Here is a 26,810-nt window from a genome sequence, read left to right as displayed (position 1 = left end):
TATTATGTTAAGCACATTATTCTTATCCTAGGAGTACATGTTATAATATTCCCAACTTGTCGACTTTCGACGAAACTTATTTTCTTCAGTTTGTTTAGCTTCTAAGTTTTTCAACCCTCTTGGTATTTGTTATCCATGACCTTAAAGATTTGTAACCTCCAAGGTAACATGATTAACTTACCTTATGTACTTTCAAAAATGATCTCATTTATGAGCTTACATCAATTGTCTTACGAAGTACTCTTACATACGACAATATAGGGTGTAACATATATTTTTTGGAGTGTTTGTTACTTTGTGGCTAAGTCATTTCCCCCCTATAAATAGAGGATTTTTACCCCATTATAATTCATCTGAAATTCAATAAGAATTACCTTTCTCTTTTCCTTGCAATATTATTCTTTTCCTTATTGTGTTATTTCACGTTATCAGCACGAAACTCTACCGTCTCAAAAAGTTCTTTGAGAAGACTAAGATATAGCTTTTCTGCTCTTTTAATAATGTCTAATATAATGAATGAAAGTTCGTTACCCTTAAACTTTCGGGCAAGAACTATATGTCATGGGTGTTGGATGCTGAAATCCATTTAGATGCAATGGGTCTTGGATACGCCATTAAAGATAAAAATAAAGCATCTATCCAAGACTATGCTAACGCCTTGATTTTCTTGCGATATCACCTTGATGAAAGATTGAAAATAGAAAATCTCACGGTCAAAGATCCATTTATTTTGTGGAATGGCTTAAAGGAAAGATATGACAACTTAAAGTTGGTCACACTTTCATAAGCACCGTATGATTGGGCTCACCTGAGACTCCAAGACTTTAAGTTTGTTTCTGAATACAATTCGGCAATATTCAGTATTACTTTTGAATTGAAGCTTTGTGAAGATAATATTAATGACTATGATATGCTTGAAAGAAAAAACGTTCACCACGTTTCTTGCTTCCAACATCCTTAATGCAACGTTACCAAATTCGAAAGGACGCACAGTATGCCATCTTGGTTTTGCTTCTGTACCTTGGTGGTAAGAGCCGAGAGGGGGAATGGAGTTCTTTTAAGAATAGTCAAAAATATATCACCCCAGCTTTTACATACATCTATTCTAATAGAAGACCACATTGGTCAATAATTACAACATAAAGTAAGATATTTCCTGTTTACTATTGTATTGCTCAAATACCTGCATCAGCCTGGTGTGTCTTAACGATATCATCTTAAGTCTAAGAGAGAAAATTCTCTCTCCATAACATCTTTCTCATTCATGAAATTTGATTGGATAAATTTTCTTTTCCAATCAAAAGCAGATACAGAATTGAACGAACACTGTTGGAATTCAAGTATCCATATTCGTTTTAATACTCGTTCAAATTGCTATAGACCGGTCCGTAGTTCTTTAAGGACCGGTTCATTCGTTCAATTTTGTTTTCTTTATTAAATTCTAGAATAAATTCACAAATATCTTAAATAGATAAGTTATGACTTCTATGCCTCTGAGTATTTATACTGGTTAGAGAATTTGACTTGGTATTTGTAGTCACTATAATAATTCTTATAAGTGACTATTAAATACAAAAGTAAATAACTTATGCATGTAAATAAATTTGTTATAGTTATATTAGTTATATGTGTAGTGTACTCATAATTGCATTCTTTTTAGCTACATAATTATTTGTGTCATAATCGGAGTTTGCTTGAAATTGCATTAAAAAGTCATTATTGAATCATTGATTCAACTCTGTATCTTTTCTTCTTTCTCTCAAAATACTACTAATGTTTATTTATATATATTTTTTTTGTATGTCAAACCATGTGTCACGATCCGAAATTCCCACTTTCGGGGCCGTGATGGCGCATAACATTTCACTTGCTAGGCAAGCCAACGTTAGAATAATGTTAACCATTTTTAACGATTCATTTTAATCAAATAGTAAAGAAACCAAACAACTGGAATAATGTCTGAATTAAAGTGAACAAACCAAAATAATAACGATGTCGAAATACCATCCCAGAACAGGAGTCACAAGTGCACTAACTTCTAGAATAATACAATTAAGGGTCTGAATAATATAAAGTTATCTAAAAAAAGCACACATCTAAGATAAAGTAGAAGGGGACTTCAGAGTTGCGAACACTGTGCAACTTTACCTCAAATCTCCTCTGATAGATGAATCCGAGTAAATCTACAGTACGCCGCTGGGACCAACTCTGGTATCTGCACAAGAAGTACAAAGTGTAATATGAGTACAACCGACCACATGTACTCTGTAAGTACTAATCCTAACCTCGACGAAGTAGTGACGAGACTAAGGCAGGTCACTTACGTTAACCTGAACGCAATAATAATAATAACAGGAACATAAGCAAGACATATAAGTCATATCAACAATCGAGGCCAATTTGGCAGTCACAATCAATTATTTCTTTTATCATTCTGTTGCGACATGTAACCCGTTTTCACAATATAATCTTTCAAATAAATTCCGTTGCGGCGTGCAACCCTCTCCAACAATATAAACTTAAAAATTAAATCTGTTGTGGCATCAACCCGATCCAAAAATATAAATTAACAACACTTATACGTTAGACTACTTCAATAAATGCCACAATTAATATAAAATTATTAGCCAACAAGGTATACAATAATTATAAATTATCTAGAAACACATACGGGCAAGTAACAAATAAGTGTAGAATCGGGGAGGAAATAGACAATTTAATATATGAAATGCTAATTACCAAGTAGCAATTATGGCACAAAAATTAAATAATCAAGTAGCAATTAAAGCATGAAATCAAGGCATAATATTAGGCAATGAAAATAAGAGAATAAATTAATATAATAATTAATTCGTGAAATAAGATAATTAATGAAATACGCAAAAATATGGAAGCAAGCAATTTGACGATGTATAGACGCTCGTCACCTCGTCTATACGTCGCTACACATGAAATTCACATAACACATAGTTAAAGGGTTCTATTCCCTCAAGTCAAGGTTAACCACGATACTTATCTTGCTTCGCAGTTCAAGTGATCACTTGACCACGGATCTTCCTTACGAATTAGTCTCCAAACCAATCAAACCTAGCAATTTATTTACCAACAATTCAGTTTGAGCTTTAAAAATTTTTCACAATTCGAAAGAGACTTAATTTAAGTCATTTTCGAAAAGGTCAACCAAAAGTTAGCATGGGACCCACTTTTCAGAACCCGACAAAAAATTACGGAATCCAAACACCCATTCCGATACGAGTTCAACCATACAAATATTATCGAATTCCGACATCGGATTACCTTTCAAATCTTCATTTTATATTTTTGAAAGATTTTACAAAAAACTGATTTTTCTCCCATTAAATTCACGAATTCATGTGTAAATAAGTATGGAATTATGAAATATAATCAATATAGGATAAGGAATACTTACCCAGTTCGAATTTGTGAGAAATCGCACAAATCCGAGACTTAAAACTCAAAAATGAGTATAAATGGCAAACTTCTGATTTTAAGCATTCTGTCCAGCATTTTCGCATCCGCGGACATTATTGTCGCATATGCGGCCTCGCATTTTCGAAATGCTAGGTCTAATGAATCCCTGATCAAGCAAGTCTTGTAACTGCTCATTCAATTCCTTTACCTCCGGCGGGGCCATACGGTGTGGTGGAATAGAAATGGGCTGGGTGCCAGGAGCCAAATCAATATAGAAGTCAACATCTTTGTCGGGTGGCATCCCCGACAAATCTGCAGGAAATATATCTGGAAACTCACGAACAGCTGGGACTGAATCCATAAAAGGAAAATCCGCACTGGGATCGCAAATATAAGCCAAATATGGTAGACACCTCTTCTCGACCATACGTCGAGCTTTCACGTAAGAGATAACCTTGCTGATAAAATGGCCAGGAGTCCCTTTCCACTCTATTCGAGGTAACCCTGGCATGGCTAAGGTCACCGTTTTGGCGTGATAATCTAATACATCATGATAGGGTGATAGCCAATCCATACCCAATATGACATCAAATTCCACCATATCAAGAAGTAGAAGATCCACGCTAGTCTCAAGACTCCTAATAGTAAACACACATGAACGATAGACATGATCTACAATGATAGAATCCCCCATCGACGTGGACACATACACAGAAGCATTCACAGAATCACGAGGCATAACCAAATATGAAGCAAAGTAGGAGGACACATAGGATTAAGTAGATCCTCGATCAAATAGAACTGAAGTGTCTCTATGGAAAACTGGAATAATACATGTGATCACGGCATCAGATGACTCGGCCTCAGGCCTAGTTGGAAAAGCATAAAATCAGGGGTGGGCCCCACCACTCTGAACTACATCTCTGGGACGGGCCCTAGCTGGTTGGCCTCCACCTCTAACAGTCTGATCTCCACCTCCAGCTACCTGCCCCCTACCCCTAGCTGGCTGGGCGGGCAGTGGAGCAAACGGTGCCGGTATGATGGCAAGAGAATCCTACTGAGATCTGTTGCTCGACAACCAAGGGCAATACCTCCTGATGTCACCAAAGTTCCTACACTCATAGCATCTATCCTGCTGCTGTGGCTACTGAAGTTGAAGTTGACCCGAACGGGCTGGATAACCACTGTAGTGACTCTAGAGTGGTGGTGCACTGATAGGAGCTAAATGTGCACTAGATGATAGCTGCCCAGAGTAAGGCATATAAGGACCATGACTCCCTAAAGTACCGTGAGATGCCTGAAGTGCTGAATAAAATGGCCTGGGAGGATGACCCCTACCATAAGTACCCCTGCCTCTAGATGAGGCATCTCTGAAATTACCGGAATGATGAGGCCTCTTATCTGACACTAGCCTTCTTTCCTGAGCACAAACTAACTCAATTCACCTAGCAATATTCACGGCTATCTCGAAGGAAATATCACTCCCTGTCTCCTTGGCCATCTAAAACCTGATAGTATAAGTGAGTCCATCAATGAATCTGCTCACTCTCTCATTTTCGGTAGGAAGCAAGACGATAGCATGACATGCTAAGTCCACAAATTTAGTCTCATACTGGGTAACAATCATACTACCATGTTAGAGATGCTCAAACTGCCTGCGATAATCCTCTCTCAGTGTGATAGGAACAAACTTCTTCAGAAATAGCTGTGAGAACCATTCCTAGGTAAGTGCAGGTGAATCAACTGGTTTAGTAAATACATAATCTCTCAACCACCTCTTGGCGGAGCTGGTCATCTAAAACACAACAAAATCGACCCCGTTACTTTTAACTATTCCCATGTCCCGCAGCACCTCATGGAAACAATCAAGATAATCATGTGGATCCTCAGAAGGTGTACCACTGAAGTGAATTAGAAAGAGCTTAGTAAACTTGTTCAATCTCAATAAGGCCTCAGAAGACAGAGGGGGCCTATCACCGGCTTGTGCCGCAATAACCAGCTGAACTTCCCCAACGGGCGGGACTGCTTGAGCCTGATATTGGGGAGCTATATGCACCGGAGCGGGGAGTAGTAGGAGTTTGTGCTCCTCCCCCAGCCTGTGAGACGGCTGGTGCCACTGGAAATGCACCATTCTGGGTCACACCCTCCATTAGGCTCACCAAATGGACTAGAGCGTCCTGAAGTACTAGAGTAGCTATGAATACTTTCGGGACCTGAACTGGTCCAACAGGTATAGCCTGAGCTAGAACCTCTTCTTCGAAATCCACCTGAGGCTCCACAACAAGTGTTGTTGCTCAAGCTCGAGGCTGGGCTCTACCTCTGCCTCTGCCTCTAGCGCGACCTTGACCTCATCCTCTGCCCTAGTCATAGCTGTTACTGGGGGCTCCCGCTCCTGTCTGACTGTAGGCGTCGTGCGTGTTCTCGCCAATTGTAAGAGAACAAGAATGGAAGAGTTAAATCATCAATGATAGGATATAAACCGCATCATAAAGAGGAATTGAAGTGAAATTGTTCCTAAAATCCATAGCCTCTGAGAGATAAGTACATACATCTCCATACCGATCCTTTACACTCTACTAATCTTGCTCATGACTCGTGAGACCTAGGTAACCTAGTGCTCTGATACCAACTTATAACGACCTGAAATTCCCACCTTCGGGACCGTGATGGCGCCTAATATTTTAATTGCTAGGCAAACCAACGTTAGAATAATTTTAACCATTTTTAACAATTCATTTTAATCAAATAGTAAAGAAGTCAAACAACTGGAATAATGTCTGAATTAAAGTGAACAAACCAAAATAATAACGATGTCGAAATACCATCCCAAAACTGGAGTCACAAATGCACGAACTTCTAGAATAATATAATTAAGGGTATGAATAAAATAAATCTGTTTGAAAGAAAGCACACAGCTAAGATAAAATAGAAGGGGACTTCAGAGCTGCGAACGCTGGACAACTATACCTTAAGTCTCCTCTGATAGCTAAATCCGAGCATATCTACAGTACGCCGCTGGGACTAACTCTGATATCTGTACAAGACGTGCAGAGTGTAGTATGAGTACAAATGATCCTATGTACTCTGTAAGCGCCGAGCCTAACCTCGATGAAATAGTGACGAGACTAAGGCAGGTTGCTTACGTTAACATGTACACAATAATAATAATGATAATAATAATAATAATAATAATAATAATAATAATAACAGGAACAAAAGTAAGACAAGTAAGTCATATCAACATTCGAGGCCAATTCGGCAGTCACAATCAATTATTTCTTTTATCATTTTGTTACAGCGTGCAACCCGTTCCCACAATATAATCTTTCAAATATATTCCGTTGCGGCTTGCAACCCGCTCCAATAATATAAACTTAAAATAAAATTCGTTGTGGCATGCAACCCGATCTAACAATATAAATTAACAACACTTATACGTAAGACGAATTCAATAAATGTCACAATTAATAAGAAATTATTAGGCAACAGGGTATACAATAATTATAAATTATGTAGGAAACAAATATGGGCAAGTAACAAATAAGTGTAGAATCAGGGAGGAAATAGGCAATGTAATATATGAAATGTTAATTATTAAGTAGCAATTATGGCACAAAAATTAAATAAACATGTAGCAATTAAGGCATGGAATCAAGGCATAATATTAGGCAATGAAAATAAGAGAATCAATTAATATAACAATTAATTCGTGAAATAAGATAATTAATGAAATACATAAAAACATGGAAGCAAGCAATTTGACGATGTATAGACAATCGTCACCTCGTCTATACGTCGCTACACATGAAATTCACATAACACATAGTTAAAGTGTTCTATTTCCTCAAGTCAAGGTTAACCACGACACTTACCTTGCTTCGCACTTCGAGTGATCACTCGACCACGGATCTTCCTTTCGAATTAGTCTCCAAACCAATCAAACCTAGCAATTTATTTAAGAATAATTCAATTTAAGCTTTAGAAATTATTCACAATTCGAAAGAGACTTAATTTAAGTCATTTTCGGAATGGTCAACCAAACGTCAACGTGGGACCCACTTTTCAGAACCCAACGAAACATTACGGAATCCAAACACCCATTCCGATAAGAGTTCAACCATACAAAAGTTATCGAATTCCGACATCGGATTGCCTTTCAAATCTTTATTTTACATGTTTGGAAGATTTTACAAAAATCTAATTTTTCTCTCGTTAAATTCACGGATTCATGATGTAATTAAGTATGGAATCATGAAATCACCCAGTTCCGAGACTTAAAACTCAAAAATGAGTAAAAATGACAAACTTCCGATTTTAAGCATTATGTCCAATAGTTTCGCATCTACAGATGCATCTGTTGGCTCGCATTTGCAATGCCAGGCTTCCAAGCAAAGGATTGCATATGCGGAACTTCCCGTCGCATTTGCGACTGCGCAGAAGCAAAAATGAAGCCGTAGAAGAAAGGCCATCGCATTTGTGATTTGTCAGCCGCAGAAGTGTCATCGCTCCTCCGTAAAATGCACCGCAGAAGTAGCCAGATAATGGCCAGTGCCATCATCGCAGAAGCGACGAAAATTCTGCAAAAGTGGCCACGCACCTGCTGATGAGTGGGGATTTTGACTACTTATTAGTACCTTTTTGCTTTCATTTTAACCCAAAAGCATTTAATTGTGTTCTAAAAACCATTAAAATATGCTTAATTATAGGAATGGTGGAAAATGAGCCTGAAAGAGGAAATCCAACTCAAGAAGGAGTAATCTGAACCAAGGACAAAAACAGGCGCAAAAGCTCTAAAGTGCGGACCGCAGATTATCATCTGTGGCTGCAGATTGTGCAGAAGAACTTATCAGAGATCCGTGAGAAGTGCGGTCTGCACATGAAATGTGCGGCCGCAGAAGCAAGGCAAGACCGAAAGTTCAGAGAACATGCATATCAAGTTCAACGGAAGTGCGGACCATAAAATTATTGTGCGGCCATAGAAGATCAGCTATGCGACCGCAGTTGTATTTGTGCGGACCGCAAAGAGCCATGTGCGGTCGCACTAAATAATGTGCGGACCGTAGAAAGAGAGAGATGCGGCCGCGGTTCAGAATTGTGCGGCCGCAAGAGTCCAATCCTGTCAAGCTGAAGCAAAGTGCGGACCACACATGGAATTGTGCGGCCGCAGAACCTCGGAAAGGGCAATTTTATCCGAAAATTCCAGCACTGTATAAATAGAAGAGTTTCACTTTTTTTAGGGCAACCTTTGGAACTTTTGACATCAACAGTCATTTACTTTGCCCCTTTTAGTAGTTTTTGCTATTTTTGAGCTTTTTGAATATTAATTTTATCATCTTAATCATTAATATGGGTTTCATTATCACTTCTTCTTCTTTTTCTTCTAATTTAAGCATGAGTAGCTATATTTTCGCTAGGGTTGTGACCCAACCCTAGTGTGTAAACTTAATGAGTGTTTGATTTATTGTTTGTTTATGGTTGGGTGTTGATTATCTAGCCTTGTTCTTGCTTTTATTTGAGGATTTAATGTTTGCAAACATTATTTCATGCCTATTTGACTTGGTCTCTACTTGAGAAAGAGAGACTTAGTGTAGAAAAACTTGGCTAACAAGAAATTGGATCAATCAATAGATTGATAAGCCCAATTAAAGGGTTGAACCTAGAGAAAGTAAAACCCGACTTGAGATTATTATCAATTGCTTTGTTCAATATCCATTTGGACTTGAGAAAGCCAAATTGGGCAAAATCATTCTCTGAACGAGAGGTATTGAGTGGGTACTTGAGTGTTGATAGCTATAATACACCCTGACCAATAAAACAAGCTTTAAGACTTACAACCCATTAAACGAACACCTAGGTGAAGGTCATAGCGCTAGGCCATTTTTTCATTTGAAAAAACAAACAAAAACAATTTCCTAATTTTGTTCTGAAAATTGCAATTGTAGTTTAACTTAGATTTTTTAACAAAACCCAATATTCTAGAAGTGCAAATTAAGATATACAAATCCACATACTAAGATATATACTATTAGCACCCATTCGCATAGCTCCTAGTGCAATTCGACCCCGACTCTGTTGGATATTATTATTGCATCGACTGTTTTCATATCCTCAAATAGAGGAGCGAAATTGGACGAGATAACCTGTGATCAAAATTTTGGAGGTGCGACTGCACCAGGTTCTGCCCAGAACCAGCTTCATTCAACATGCTCTAAACTATCTGAATCTCGTTCGAAACTCACCTGAGATACTCGGGAGCCCGTCCAAATTTACCAACCAGTTTCGTAACATAACACGGACCTAATCAATGTCTCAAATCATGCCAAACAACGTCAAAACTACAAATCACAACTCGATTCAGACTTATGAGTTTTATGAAATTTTAAATTTTATATCTCGCGCCGAAACGTATCAAATCAATCCGAAATCACCTCAAATTTTGTAGGTAAGTCCCAAATGACATAACAGAGCTATTTCAACTCTCGGAATCTCAATCCTAGTCCGATATAGACAAAGTCAAATCTACGGTCAAACTTTAGAAATCTTTAACCTTTAAGTTTCTAGTTTTCGTCAAATGGCGATAATTCGAGCTAGGGACTTCCGAATTTGATTCCGGGCATATGCCCAAGTCCCAAATCACGATATGGATCCACCGGGACAATCAAAATACTGATCCGGGTCTATTTTCTCACAATAGGGGCTGAAGTCAACTTACGTGAGCTTTAAAGCAATATTTCACATTTTTATCAATTTTTCGCATAAAAGCTTTCCGAAAAAAATATGGATTGCACACGCAAGTCGAGGAATGCTGAATGGTATAATTCGAGGTCTCAGAGCACATAATTAAATGTTAAATTTAAAGATGACTTATCAGGTCATCACACCATGAAAAGTAAATATGGATATCACACAAAGCAAAGTTGGATCAAATTTTAATTGTAAAAATATTTGCTTAAGATATTCATGTATGACACATACAATATTCAAATAGAAGAAATATTTCTCTCATTTAAGTATGTGTAAGGCATATATTACTATAATTTCTGGTAGTAGTAATCTAATTGAAGGCTCTGGAAGAGCTACTATAACTCTTCCTAGGGGAACAATACTTTCATAGATAATGAAATGTTCTCCTCCAAGTCCAAGAGAAACTTGTTGAGTTTTAAAGATATCTGCCGAAATGGATATCATATTGAGACAATAGATGAAAATAATCTTGAATATCTCATTGTTAGCAAGAGTGTCTCTGGCCAGAAAAGAATTATTGAGAAGTTCCCATCTTTATCTTGTGGCATGTATTGGACAAGAATTAGTGCAATTGAGGCACATTCTATCGTAACCTAAAAGGTTACTGATTCCAATACTTTTCTACTTTGGCATGATCGATTAGGACATCCTAGATCAATTATGATGAGACGAATTATAAAAAACTCAAATGGGCATCCACTAAAGAATTTAAAGATTATTTTAAATAATAAATTTTCTTGCACTTCTTGTTATAAAAGAATGTTAATTATTAGACCATTACCAACAAAGGCTGGGGTTGAGTCCCTTGCATTTTTGAAACGTACACAAGGGGATATTTGTGGACCTATTCGCCCACCTAGTGGATCGTTTAGATATTTTATGGTCTTAATAGATGTATCTTCTAGATGATCTCATGTGTTCCTATTGTCATATCACAACCTGGCATTTGCAAAATTAATTACACAAATAAACCGATTATGGGCATAGTTCCCGGATAATCCAATTAAGTCTATTCGACTTGATAATTTTGTTGAGTTTTCATCCCAAGAATTTAATGATTATTCTTTATCAATTGGGACAAAAGTGGAGCATCCTGTAGCTCATGTTCACACTCAAAATGGCCTTGCAGAATCTCTGATTAAATGTCTGCAATTAATAGCAAGACCATTACTTATGAAAATGAGGTTGCCCAGCTTTGTTTGGGGTCATGCCATTTTGCATGCAGCAATGCTAGTTCATCTTAAACCGGCGAATTATCATAAATATTCCCCGTTGCAATTACTTTTGGGTCATGAACCTAATATATCCTATTTAAGAATTTTTAGATGCACATTATATGTGCCTATAACACAACCATATCGCACCAAGATGGGTCCCCATAGAAGGTTAGGCATTTATGTTGGGTTTGAATTGCCATCCATTATTCTCTACCTCGAAACATTAACGGGAGATTTGTTCATTGCTCGATTTGCAGATTATCGATTCGATGAGGCATTTTTCCAAAATTAGGGAGAGAAAATGGTAAAACCAAACGAGACATTTTGTGAAAAAATTCATCCCTGTCTCATCTTGATCCACATGCCTCTATTTGTGAAAAAGAGGTACAAAAGATTATCCATTTGCATAAAATAGCAAATCAAATGCCAGATGAATTTACGGATATGAAAAGAATAATAAAATAACATATCCCTGCAGAGAATGTTCCAATCTGTATTGATGTCCCTATAGGACAATCTTCCAGTGTCATAACTAATGAGTCAAACACATGCCTAAAGCATGGCAGACCATTGGGTTTTAAGGATCGAAATCCTGGAAAAAAAAAAGCAAATGATCAAGATGATACTACGAAAGAGTCTCATGAAGAAATGCACGATTTAGCCAATCTTGAGATTCATGAGGAAATCACTGAGCCTGAGACTCAAGAAAATAAGGAACTATCAACAAATCCAATCGGTATTGAGACGAATTTAAATCGATTGAATATAGTGGTTGATTATGTCTTTGCATACAATGTTGCATCTAGCATTATTCAGGATAGTGAGGATCTTGAACCTCAATCTGTTGGCAAATGTCAACAAAGACGTGATTGGCCAATAGGGCAAGAAGCAATCCAGTCTGAATTGAATTCACTCGCGAAACGTAAAGTTTTTGGGCCTACAGTCCAAACATCTAATGGTGTTAAGCCTGTTGGTTATAAATGGGTCTTTGTACGTAAGAGGAATGAGAATGTCACGACCCAATTTCCCCTCCGTTTAGGTATTGTGATGGCACCTAGTCTTAGGGACTAGGTAAGCCTAACATTAATTAAAACAACAACATTATTTAAATAACATCTAACAATTTGTAATAGAAATATCTTAAAATTTACAATTCCCAAAACCGGTAGTATAAGTCATACGTTCTATAGAGTGTTTGCTAGAAAACTTCTAAATACAACTGTCCAAAAATAAGAATAAACAGTGCAAAACGAAAACTTGAAAGTGACTTTGAAGCCTGCGAACGCAATGGCAGGTTTACCTTGAGTCTCTACAGCAACGACCAACACAGCTACTAACGAACAAATACCTGGATCTACACTAACATGTGCAGAAGTATAGAATGAGCACACCACAGCGGTACCCAGTAAGTATCAAGACTAACCTCGGTGGAGTAGTGACGAGGAACAGTCAAGACACCCACTGGTTTAATAAACTGAACAAGTATAAGTATATGAACAATAGAAATTTGACATCTACATAAAGACTATGCAATGTGGCTCACAATACAGTAATGGAAATAAGAAAGGAAACAACAAGTATCAGCGGAATACCATAAAAATGACAGAGAAAAGTGGATAGAACACAACCTAAATCCGGAATCACAAATACAGCAAGGACAAGTAATAACTCAGCAACTACAACCACTTTTACATCAGGTTTTAGTCATCAAACTCCACGAGGTACCGAACCTCGGACAAATCACAACTCACAGGTCTCAATACCTGAACCCTAACACATGGCATCTTGTGCCCTCATAACACCTCATAACCGCACTGACGACTCCCGTGCCAATAAAATCATTCTCACATAGAAGGCAAGTAAACAAGGGTGAGCATCTATTCTCAACAATATCAAGAATACCTCTTATCCGATAAGAGTGGTTAACTACGTATATGCTTGTGAAAGTGTCCTAACATAGTCCATACCAGCAAATACGCATAAGGAAAAAGAATGGACAACACGTAGAATATTTTCTCACAGCTTTCACAAGATAAACCTAAGATAGGTAAGTGTACCACTACACAAATATCAACAACAAGAATTCCCCCAGGGCATCACAAATCATTACAAATCAATCCCTGACGCAGCCCACCTTGTCTCGCCACGTGTGCAACAATAAAGTAATTGCCCGCCTTGTCTCGCCACACATGCATAACAATGTTCTCACCTTGTCTCGCCACATGCGCAACCCCTCCCCCCACATATATATATATATATATATATATATATATATATATATATATATATATATATATATATATCCCGCCTTATCACGCCACATGTGCAAATATCAATAGTAACAATAGAACGGCAGAAACTTCATGCAACGCCATAACAACAACTGTACGACAGAAATCCCGTGCATCACAATAACCACAACCGCACGGCAGAAACCTCGTGCATCACCACAATAAGTATAATAACAACAAATGATAATATTACTAAGTATGACAAGTAAATCAACTCAAGAACTTTAAATCACAAAGAAATAGTAGAACCAACTCACAAGGAATAACCACAGTAAAGAATGCTAGGCTTAAAGAGGACAACTAAACAAGGGAAAAATAATATGTAGCAACGATCCCACAATATACATTTCGACAACAGGGAAGCTAACATGAGTCAAATAATTCCAAATAAAACAAGTCGACTAAGATATAGGATATCTAAACTTCTTTTAAGGTTGAGAAATTACGAAGGATATTCGACAATTCAATTAAGGATAGGCAGCAGGAAGATATTCATAACCTTAATTAGGGTTGAACAGTTATAGGATGAGATAATAATAAGTCCAAATAAAGATAAGCAGTTATGAAAAGATAGCATGACAATAGAAAAGGTAAAATCTTCAGTTAAGTCAAATAAGAGTCAAACAGGCAATAAGAGTGAATCCTGAAGCAATTAATTCTAGTTAAAGCGTGTAGAGGTGAAACTAGTAAATAAGAACTTAATCATATCAAGAACAATTTCATACTCAGTGAATATAAGGACTTAAGAACCCAAAAAGTCCAACTTTCCATAAATAAGTTTGAGCACGCACTCGTCGTCCCGCGTACATGAACTACAATAAACATAGAAGACTCAAATCCTTAGGGGAAATCCCCCACACAAGGTTAGGCAAGATACTTACCTTAAACAAAGCTCAATCAATCGGTCACAATGCCTTTCCCATGAATATCCGGCTCCGAATGGCCCAAATCTAGCCAAAAGCAATTACATATCATAAATACAACCATAATAGACTCATCTAATTAATGAAATCAGTACTTTAACAAAAATTCCGAAATTCGCCCTAAAACGTTGACCTGAGCCCATGTCTCAGAATCGGGTAAAAGTCACAAAATACGAACACCCATTCATTCACAAGTTCACGCGTACCAAATATATCCAAATTCAATGTCTAAATCCCAATCAAAACTCAGATATTCGGTTGAAGAACCTTTTCCCCTATTTTCAACCCCAAATCCGAAATTAAATGGAGAAAACAACTATAGATTAATGGAATACAACCAAAAATGAGTTAGGAATCATTACCCCAAAGCTTCCTCTAAAAAACCCTCGAAATATTGCCAAATTCCGAGCTCTCAAGTCTAAAAACGAAGAGTGAAATCAAACCCTCAAATTTATCTATTCTGCCCAGGCGTGACCGCAACTACGACATAATTAGCCGCATCTGCGCAGCCGCTTTTGCGGCTAAAACTCTGCACCTGCGGAATTTCATTAAAATCTCGGGCTCGTACCTACGCACAGCCATCCGCACATGCGGACGCGCATTTGCGCTCATCCATCCGCTTCTGCGGACTTGGCCAATTCAGCTTCCTTCCCATTCCGCTTCTGCGATCACCCTTCCGCAGATGCGGCTCCACTTCTGCGTTTTACGCGTCCCACCTGCGACTACTGGCTCTCATGACCAAAAGCGCACCTGCGACCTCAACTCCGCATGTGCGAGTCTGCACCTACGGTCTCCCTTCCACAGGTGCGAAACACCAGAACCAGAAAATCTTTAGAAATTGCATAAGTCCGATTTTCCATCCGTTAAGCACCTGAATCTCACCGGAGGCCCCCGGGACCTCAACCAAACATACCTACCAGTCCTAAATCACCATACAAACTTAGTCGAGCCCTCAAATCACATCAAACGACGCTAAAATAACGAATCACCCTCCAATTAAAACTTAAAGAACTTGAAACTTCAAATGTTTACAATCGATGCCGAAACCTATCAATTCACGTCCGAATGACCCCAAATTTTGCACACAAGTAATAATTGACATTATAAACCTACTCCAACTTCCGGAATCAGAATCTGACCCCGATATCAAAATTTTCACTACCGGTCCAAATCTCCAAATATTCGAATTTCGCCATTTCACGCCTAAATAAGCTACGGACCTCAAATTCACCATCCGGACTCGCTCCTAAGTCCAAAATCACCCAACGGAGCTAACGGAACCGACGGAACACCATTCCGGATTCGTCTTCACACAATTCTGATTACGATCAAAATCCTAAGACTTAAGCTTCTATTTTAGGGACCAAGTGTCCCAAATCACTCTGAATCATCCGGTAACTGAATTAGGCCACGCACGCAAGTCAATACACATAATACGAAGCTTCTCAGGACCTTATGCCGCCGAAAAGGACTTAAATTCTCAAAACGACCGGCCGGGTCATTACATCCTTCCCCTCTTAAACAAACGTTCACCCTTGAACGTGCCAAGAATCACCTAGAAGTCTTCAAATCACCGAATACACATATATAACATACACCCGCGGGGTGATACCACGTCACCCCAAAACCACATAAGCCTGATGACACCATCTCAACTGAAATTTATCCTTTCTACCAACACCGATAAGCCTTTGAGTCAAAATTCTCACCTTCTATTTATCTTCAAAAGACCCGATTCTAAATCCATACCCGGTATCAGTCTTAACCCGTTGCAACAACTCATGCCTACACCTACAAGGTACGACCACTCAACGTGACATACCACACATATGCCCATGATAACATTTCTGATCACAATAGCTGCCCGTAACCAAAACTAGCACCAGGAACTAGCCTCATAGCCGTTAGAACCCTGTTTCAAACCTCCACAATACTGACAACGATGTACGAAACATGAAGACCTCATAGACGTAGACCCGGATCAGCAAGTCATAACTGACACCACCAGGCACACACCCCGCAAGCTAAAACTCAAGAAGCACACAACGAAAATGACTGAATATATAAAGAGAAACACATAAGAGAAAAATCAAACAAGCCTGACAGGCACAACTCTCTAACCGTACCATAATACGTATCAATTTAGATAGGAAAAATCAAAGTACATGAACAAATCATAAGGATCTCATTCTGGTATAACCTTCCACCGCGGCACGCATCCCGGCTCAAACATATCAAATCACATGGAATCGTGAGGGTCTCACCCTCAACTCTGAATCACAAGCCGAATACACATCGTACCAATTAAAATCTTCCACTAACTCAGTTCTACCAATAAAATCACAACTTACAGAACTCATACCCCGGTAGAGTATCAAATCACAGACCGTAATCAATTACTCAAGAATCACATGAAACCTATAATAATGGACAAAATGAATTCACTTCTAGTCTCGTAACTTTCAATAATGAATTAAAACAATGATAGACACGACTATCACTCATAGAATCTCCTAACAGGGGAAACACATACACATAATGCTAAGTCATGAACTCACCCATAGGTGGGACAACAAATAGGGGAACTCGCCCCGATAAGCAGAACTGAATCAAAATACGAATGGTGTCCCTCTGTAACAAATCAAAAGCATACATGTATGACATCATCTGGCGCAACGGCCTCAAGCCTACTATATGAAACACATCAACAGGCGGGGCCTTCCCCTCTTGGCCGCCCTCTACCTGCCTGAATACCCTGCTGTGACATATATGTTCGGAGTCTAGGATAACCTCTCACCATGTGAATGGTATCTCCTCACTCGAAGCAACCTCTCTGCTGACGTGGCTGTGGGAACTGTGCGGTACGGGTACTCTAAGACCCATGAGCACCTGAAACACTGTGCAAAGCTTGAAATGTAAATTGAACTGGCTGACCCACAAAAATTCTATCATGTCGTACCCTACCTCCAAAATAAGGACCAGTAGATCTCTCCGGTCTACGAGGCCTCCTCGCCTCCCTGTCCTCTCTATCCGGATCTTGCATGTACTCTCTCTCATGGCCCCGCCTGTCCTTTCTCTCCTGATCCCACATGCCCTCTACACGGCGAGCGATCCCTACCACTTGCTGAAACGAAACATCTGACTCTAACTCCCAAGCCATGCTGAACTGAATATCATGCCTGAGTCCCTCAATGAATCTACAGACACTCTCTCTAACCGTGGCAACCAAAATAGGTCCAAATCACTATATCGAATGGCATACTCTGATACTAACATAGTGCCCTGGCGCATCCGCTCAAACTCTGCGCGCCATACATCTCGCTGGGACTGAGGTAAAAACTCTCTCAGGAATATCTCTAAAAACTGAACCCATGTAAGTGAAGCTGACTCGGCCGGGCTATCCAACTCATACGCCGCTACCACTGATAAGCCGCTCCCCTGAGCTAGAACGTAATAAAAGCAACCCCGCTTGTCTCAACAATACCCATAGTACGGAGAATGCGGTGACACTCCTCCTGGAAACCCGCTCGTCTCCACAATACCCATAGTACGGAGAATGCGGTGACACTCCTCCTGGAAACCCTGTGCACTCTCTAAAGCCAAACCACTGTATGTAGGAGGGTCATATTTTTTGAACCTTTTCTAAGCTGCTCTTCCTCAGATGCTGCTGCCCTGACCACGGGTTGAACTGGAACCACATGCTGTGTTGCCATGACACCTGGAACCTGACCAACATAAACTCGCTGCTCTAGGTGTGGGCGGCAGGAGTCTGGGTTTCTCCCCCAGTCTGTGAAGTAGTTGGTGCAACCGGAATCAACCCCGCCTGAGCTAATGTACCAAACATGCTCAGGAACTGTGCTAAGGTCTCCTGAAGTCCAGGGGTAATAGCAGGCGCCTCCGGTACCTGGCCCCCAACTGGAACTACTGGCGGCTCCTTAACTGCTGCTCTGGTAGGTGCTCTAGTTGCGGCGCGTGCTCCTCTTCGGCCTCTGCCTCTGCCTCTAGCGACATCTGCTCCGGGGGTAACGCTATCAGCAACTGCAGCTCGTCTCCTCACCATCTGTGAGAGAATTGAATGAAAAAAGGTCAAACTTTGAGATCAATGAACTCGCACGATAGGAATGAAGGAAGTGAAACTGTCCTAATATAATAGTTTTATATCCTCTTGAAGATAAGTATAGACGTCTCTGTACCGATCCGCAAGACTCTATTAAACTCGCTTATGACTCGTAGCACCTATGAACCTAGAGCTCTGATACCAACTTGTCACGACCTAATTTCCCCTCAGTGGGGGTATCGTGATGGCACCTACTCTTAGGGACTAGGTAAGCCTAACATTAATTAAAATAATAACATTATTTAAATAACATTTAACAATTTGTAATAGAAATCTCTTAAAATTTACAATTCTCTAAACCAGTAGTACAAGTCATAAGCTCTACAGAGTGTTTCCTAGAAAACTTCTAAATACATCTGTCCAGAATTAAGAATAAACAGTGCAAAATGAAAACTTGAAGGTGACTTTGAAGCCTGCGAACGCAGCGGCAGATTTACCTTGAGTCTCCACAGCAACGACCCGCACAGCTACTAACGAACAAATACTTGGATATGCACAAATATGTGCAGAGGTGTAGTGACGATGAACAGTCAAGACACCCACTGGTCTAATAAACTGAACAAGTATAAGTATATGAACAACAGAAATTTGACATCTACATAAAGACTATGCAATATGGCTCACAATACAGTAATGGAAATAAGAAAGGAAACAACAAGTATCAGCGGAATACAATAAAAATGACAAAGAAAAGTAGATGGAACACAACCTAAATCTGGAATCACAAATACAGCAATGACAAGTAATAACTCAACAACTACAATCGCTTTTACATCAGGTTTTAGTCATCAAACTCCATGAGGTACCGAACCTCGGACAAATCACAACTCACGGGTCTTAATACCTGAACCCTAACACTTGGCATCCTGTGCCCTCATAACATCTCATAACCGCACTGACGACTCACGTGCCAATAGATCCAGTCTCACTTAGAAGGCAAGTAAACCAGGGTGAGCATCTATGCTCAACAATATCAAGAACACCGCTTATCCGATAAGAGTGCTTAACTACGTGTATGCTTGTGCAAGTGTCCTAACATAGTCCATACCAGCAAATACGCATAAGGAAAAAGAACGGACATTACGTAGAATATTTTCTTACAGCTTTCACAAGATAAAGCTAACACAGGTAAGTGTACCACTACATAAATATCAACAACAATAATGCCCCAGGCCATCACAAATTGTCACAAATCAATCCCTGACGCAGCCCACCTTGTCTCGCCACGTGTGCAATAATAAAGTAAGTGCCCGCCTTGTCTCGCCACACGTGCATAACAATGTTCCCACCTTATCTCGCCACATGTGCAATACACCCACACACACACACACACACACACACATATATATATATATATATATATATATATATATATATATATATATATCCCGCCTTGTAACGCCGCATGTGCAAATATCAATAGTAACAATAGAACGGTAGAAACCTCGTGCAACCCCATAACAACAATCACACGACCGAAAACTCGTGCATCACAATAACCACAGCCGCACGAGAGAAACATCGTGCATCACCACAATAATTACAACAACAACAAATGACAATAATATAAAGTACGACAAGTAAATCAACTCAAGAACTTTAAATCACAAATAAACGGTAGAACTAACTTACAAGGAATAACCACAGTAAAGAATGCTAGGCGTAAAGAGGACGACTCAACAAGGGAAAACTAATATGTAGCAACTATCCCACAATATACATTTCAACAACAGGGAAGCTAACACGAGTCAAATAATTCCAAATAAAACATGTCAACTAAGATATAGGATATCTAAACTTCTTTTAGGGTTGAGAAATTACGAAGGATATTCAACAATTCAATTAAGGATAGGCAGCGGGAAGATAATCATAACCTTAATTAAGGCTAAATAATTATAGGATGAGATAATAATAATTCCTAATTAAGATAAGGAGTTATGAAAAGATAGCATGACAATAGAAAAGGTCAAATCTTCAGTTAAGTCAAATAAGAGTCAAATAGGCAATAAGAGTGAATCCTGAAGTAATTAATTCTAATTAAATCATGTAGAGATGAAACTAGTAAATAGAAACTTAATCATATTAAGAACAACTTCATAATTAGTAAATATAAGGACCTAAGAACCCTAAAAGGCCAAATTTCCATAAATAAGTCTGAGCAGGCACTCGTCACCCCGCGTACATGGACTACAATAAATATAGAAGACTCAAATCCTAAGGGGAAATCCTAAGAGAAAAATCCCCAACACAAGGTTAGGCAAGCCACTTACCTCAAACCAAGCTCAATCAATCGGTCACAATGCCTTTCCCACGAATATCCGGCTCTGAATGGCCCAAATCTAGCCAAAAGCAATTACATATCATAAATACAACCATAATAGACTCATCTAATTAATGAAATCAGTACTTTAAAAAAAAATTGAAATTCACCCTAAAACGTCAACCTGGGCCCACATCTCAGAATCGGGTAAAAGTCACAAAATACGAACACCCATTCACTCACGAGTTCACTCATAACAAAATTATCCAAATCCGATGTCTAAATCCCAATCAAAACTCAGAAATTCAATTGAAGAACATTTTCCCCCATTTTCAACCCCAAATCCGAAATTAAATGGAGAAAATAACTATAGGTTAATGGAATACAACCAAAAACGAGTTAGGAATCATTACCCCAAATCTTCCTCCGAAAAACCCTCGACAAATCACCAAATTCTGAGCTCTCAAATCTAAAAACGAAGAGTGAAATCAAACCCTCGAATTTATCTATTCTGCTCAGGCGTGAGCACACCTGCGACATAATTAGCCGCATCTGCGCAGCCGCTTTTGTGGCTAAAACTCCGCACCTGCAGAGTTTCATTAAAATCTCGGGCTTGCACCTACGCACAACCATCCGCACCTACGGACGCGCATCTGCGCTCATCCGTCCGCTTCTGCGAAAACTTGGCCAATTCAGCTTCCTTCCCATTCCGCTTCTGCGATCACCCTTCCACAGATGCGGCTCCACTTCTGCGGCTTACGCGTTGCACCTGCGACCACTGGATCTCATGAACAAAAGCACACCTGGGCTCTCAACTCCGCATGTGCGAGTCTGCACCTGCGATCTCCCTTCCGCTAGTGTGAAACACCAGAACTAGAAAATCTTTAGAAATTGCATAAGTCTAATTTTCCATCTGTTAAGCTCCCGAATATCACCGGAGTCCCCCGGAACCTCAACCAAACATACCTACCAGTCCTAAATCACCATACGAACTTAGTCAAGCCCTCAAATCACATCAAACGATGCTAAAATTATGATTCACCCTCTAATTCAAACTTAAAGAACTTGAAAGTTCAAATTTCCGCAACCGATGCCGAAACCTATCAATTCACGTCCGAATGACCCCAAATTTTGCACACAAGTCATAATTGATATTACGGGCCTACTCCAACTTTCGTAATCAGAATCTGACCCCGATATCAAAATTTTCACTACCGGTCCAAATCTCTAAAAATTTAACTTTCGCCATGTCAAGCCTAAATAAGCTCCGGACCTCAAATTCACCGTCCGAACTCGCTCCTAAGTCCAACATCACCCAACGGAGCTAACAGAACCGACATAACTCCATTCCGGAGTCGTCTTCATACAATTCCGACTATGGTAAAAATCCTAAGACTTAAGCTTCTATTTTAGGGACCAAGTGTCCCAAATCACTTAGAATCATCCGGTAACTGAATTCAGCCGCGCACGTAAGTCAATATACATAATACGAAGCTGCTCAGGGCCTTATGCCACCGAAAAGGATTTAAATTCTCAAAACGACCGGTCGGGTCGTTGCAGAGAAAAATAAGGTACAAAGAGATAAGGCACGCCTTGTTGCACAAGGATTTTCACAAAGGCCTGGTGTCAATTATGAAGAGACATATTCACCTGTTACGAATGCAATAACGTTTTATTATCTCATTAGCTTTGCTGTCCATGAAAAGCTTGACATGCATTTAATGAATATGATTATATCCTACCTTTATGGCTCACTTGATAATGAAATATACATAAATATTTCCGATGGATTTAAAATGCACGATGCACATAATTCAAAGTCCCAGAAAATAATGTCAATCAAATTGCAATTTGTATGGTCTAAAACAATCAGGAAGAATGTGGTATAACCGCCTTAGTGAGTATTTATTAAAGAAAGATTACACAAATGATGCCATTTGTTCGTGTGTTTTTATAAAGAAAACAACATCGGAGTTTGTTGTACTTGCCATATATGTCGATGATATAAATATTATTGGAACTCCTACAGAACTCCGAAAGGCAATTGATTAGTTAAAGAAGGAATTCAAGATAAAAGATCTCGAAAAGATAAAATTATATCTCGGTTTGCAAATTGAACATTTGGCAAACGAAAATTTTGTTCATCAATATGCCTACACAGAAAAGGTATTGAAATGGTTTTACATGGATGGAGCACATCCGTTAAGTACTTTGATGGTTGTTCGATCACTTGGTGTGAATAAGGATCCGTTCCGACCTCAAGAAACGAATGAAGAGCTTCTTGGTCCTGAAGTACCATATCTTGCTGTAATTGGTGCATTAATGTATCTTGCTAATACTACAAGGCGTGACATAACCTTTTTCAGTTAATGCCTTAGCAAGATATAGCTTTTCTCCTATAAGAAGACATTGGAATTGAATCAAACACATATTGCGGTATCTAAAAGGGACTACCGATATGGGTTTATTTTATGGCAAAGATTGCAGTCCCGATCTTGTCGGTTATGCCGATGCTGGGTATTTATCTGACCCACACAAGGCTCGATCTTAAATAGGCTATATGTTTACATGTGGAGGCGCTGCCATATCTTGACGATCGACTAAGCAATCAATCGTAGCTACTTCATCTAATCATGCTGAGATAATTGCTATTTATGAAGCAAGTTGAGAATGTGTATGGTTGAGGTCTATAATACATCTTATTCGAGATAAATGTGATTTGAAGTGTGACAAACTACACACGATTTTGTATGAATACAATGCAGAATGCATAGCCCAATTGAAGGGAGGATTCATAAAAGGATATAGGACAAAGAAAGTTATTATTCACACATGATCTTCAAAAGAATGGTGATATCAATATGCAATAAATTTGTTCAAGTGATAATATGGCTGATTTGTTCACCAAATATCCACTGACATCAACCTTAAAGAAGCTAGTGTACAAGATCGAGATGCGAAGGCTCAAAGATGCGAATTGATGCTCTCATCAGGGGGAGATAATATGCGTTGTACTCTTTTTTCCTTACAAGATTTTGTCCCTCGAGGTTTTTCTTGCAAGGTTTTTAACGAGACAACCAAAAGGCATATTATTAAACATGTGTACTCTTTTCCTTTACTAGAATTTGTTTCCCACTAAATTTTATTTTAGTTAAGGTTTTAACGAGACACATTACCTATTGAAGAGACATTCAAGGGGAAGTGTTATGAATAGAATTGTACTTAGAGTGAATGTCTATCTTTTAGAGAGTTTGTAACTTTGTGGCTAAGTCATTTTTCCCATATAAATAGAGAGGACTTACCCTATTGTAATTTATCTGAAATTCAATAAGAATTACCTATCTCTTTTCCTTGCAATATTATCCTTTTCCTTATTGTTTTATTTCATATTTTTAAAAATTATACCAATATATATGAGCTAAAGGGTGAAAACCATTTAACATAAGAGCAACCATATTCGAGTATAGATCAAGCAAAGTAACCTCAAGTTTCTCTCTTAAGCCTCCATCACCAATGGAACGAAGCTACAGTTGTAGTTATAGGTTTGACAAAACTCAATAATTTTGAACATAGTCATATAATTGTGTTTAAAGATTCACTTAAAATGTATACATAATTTATTCAAAATTCAACAAGCTATCTTTTCTAAAATCGAGAACTTATAAACTTAAAATTTTGGCTTGTCTCTAGTCACCCCTTTCTCTCTCACCACGAGACGTTCTTTGACAAGTGAGTAGCAATACGTAATTGTAACAACCCGACCGGTCATTTTGAATATTATAACCCCGTTTTCCCCATTTACTGCTCAATTTATAGGTTACATATGTTTTATGACTTAGCGGGTTAGTTGGTTCGGGTCCGGAAGGAATTCAGAGTGAAATGAGACACTTAGTCTCATAATTAAAAATTTAAGTTAGAAAAATTGACCGGATGCGGACTTATGTGTAAAAGACATCGGATTCGAATTCTGATAATTCCAATAGCTCAGTATGGTGATTTTGGATTTAGGAATGTGTCCGAAAAATATTTTGGAGGTCGGTAAAGGAATAAGGCTTGAAATGGCAAAAGTTGAATTTTAGGAAGTTTGATCGGGGGTTGACTTTTTGATATCGGGGTCGAAATCCGATTCTAAAAATTGAAATACCTCTGTTATGTCATTTATGACTTATGTGCAAAATATGAGGTCAATCGGACGTGATTTGATAGGTTCCGACGCCGTTTGTATAAATTGGAAGTTTCAAAGTTCATTAGGCTTGAATCTATGTGTGATTCATGTTTTTAGTGTTGTTGGATGTTATTTGAAGACTCGACTAAGTTTGTATGATGTTTTAGGACTTGTTGGTATATTTGATTGAGGTCCCGGGGGCCTCGGGTGAGTTTCGGATGGTTAACGGATCAAATTCGGACTTTGAAGAAATCTGAAGTTTCTGCCTTCTGGTGCAATCGCACCTGCGGAACTTGGCTCGCAGGTGTGACCATGCAGGAGCGCAATGGACATCGCAGGTGCGCAAGGTTCGCAAAAGAGGATAGGAAACTCGCACAAGCGAGCTCGCAGGTGCGAGCTGAAAAGTGCAGAAGCGGAGGCTGGGCTGGTGACTATGGAGCGCAGATGCGGAAGACATCTCGTAGGTGCGGACACGCACCTGTGCATGGGTGATCGCAGAAGCGAGGGAAAAATCTGCAGAAGCGGTCGCGCACCAGCGGTTAAAAATTTCGCAGGTGCGAAACTCCTGGTCAGAATGTTAAAAAATAGAGGAGTTCGAGATTTTGTCATTTTTTACATTTATAAAAGCGGGTGAGGCGATTGTTTGAGCGGTTATCATTGCTACTCCATAATATTGAATTATCATCGTATAATCCGACTAGATTACATATTTTTGAGGTGTAAATCGGGGGTTTGAACTTAGGAATTTGAAAATAAGATTTGAATATTTGGAATTTGAGTTGAGATCGGATTTTGGTAAAATTAGAATGGGTAGAATTGTGGTGGAATGCGCTTTCGGATTTTCTAACGTTTGTCGAGTTCCGAGACGTGGGCCCCACGGGCGATTTTTGTAGTCAAATTTTGGATTTTTATGGAAAATTTGTATTTTCATATGGAATTAATTCCAATAAATTTTATTGACTGAAACGAATTATTTGTGACTAGATTCGAGGCATTCGGAGGCGGATTTGCGAGGCAAAGGCATAGCATAGTAAAGAATTTCACGTTTTGAGGTAAGTAACAGTTTTATATCTGATCGTGAGGGTATGAAACCCCTGATATTGTGTCAAGTGATTATTTTGGAGGTAACGCACATGCTAGATGACGGGCATATAGATGTGCACCGAGGGGATTGTGTCTTGGTCCGTCCCATGGAAACTGTAAAGTTGAATAACTTATTGATAACTATGTGCTCTCTATGTGTTGTGGAAATTTGACTATAACTCATGTTAGAAACCATGTTTAGGCTATATGTTTGGACCCACATAGGCCGTGTACATGTTGAACTATCTTCTTAATTGTTGTTTTGTACTCAGTCACAGTTTACTTGATTATTTTATCAGATCTCTATTTTTCATTATTGATGCATCATATCATTGTTGTTTGGGCTGATTTCATGATTGTTGAGAGCCCGAGAGACTGGAGAGATTTATGATTGAGCGAGGCTGAGGGCCTGATTGTGAGATATTATACTATAGCACGTGAGTTGTCCGTGCAGATCCTTATATTATATTATATCACGTGAGTTGTCCGTGCGGATCCAGATATTTATACTATGGCACGTGAGTTGTTCGTGCAGTACGTGAGATGTCCGTGCAGATTATAGCGCTTGGGCTGTAGGA

Source organism: Nicotiana tomentosiformis, chromosome 10 (assembly GCF_000390325.3).
Source record: "Nicotiana tomentosiformis chromosome 10, ASM39032v3, whole genome shotgun sequence".
Taxonomy (NCBI): Eukaryota; Viridiplantae; Streptophyta; class Magnoliopsida; order Solanales; family Solanaceae; genus Nicotiana; species Nicotiana tomentosiformis.
This window is presented reverse-complemented; position numbering follows the sequence as displayed.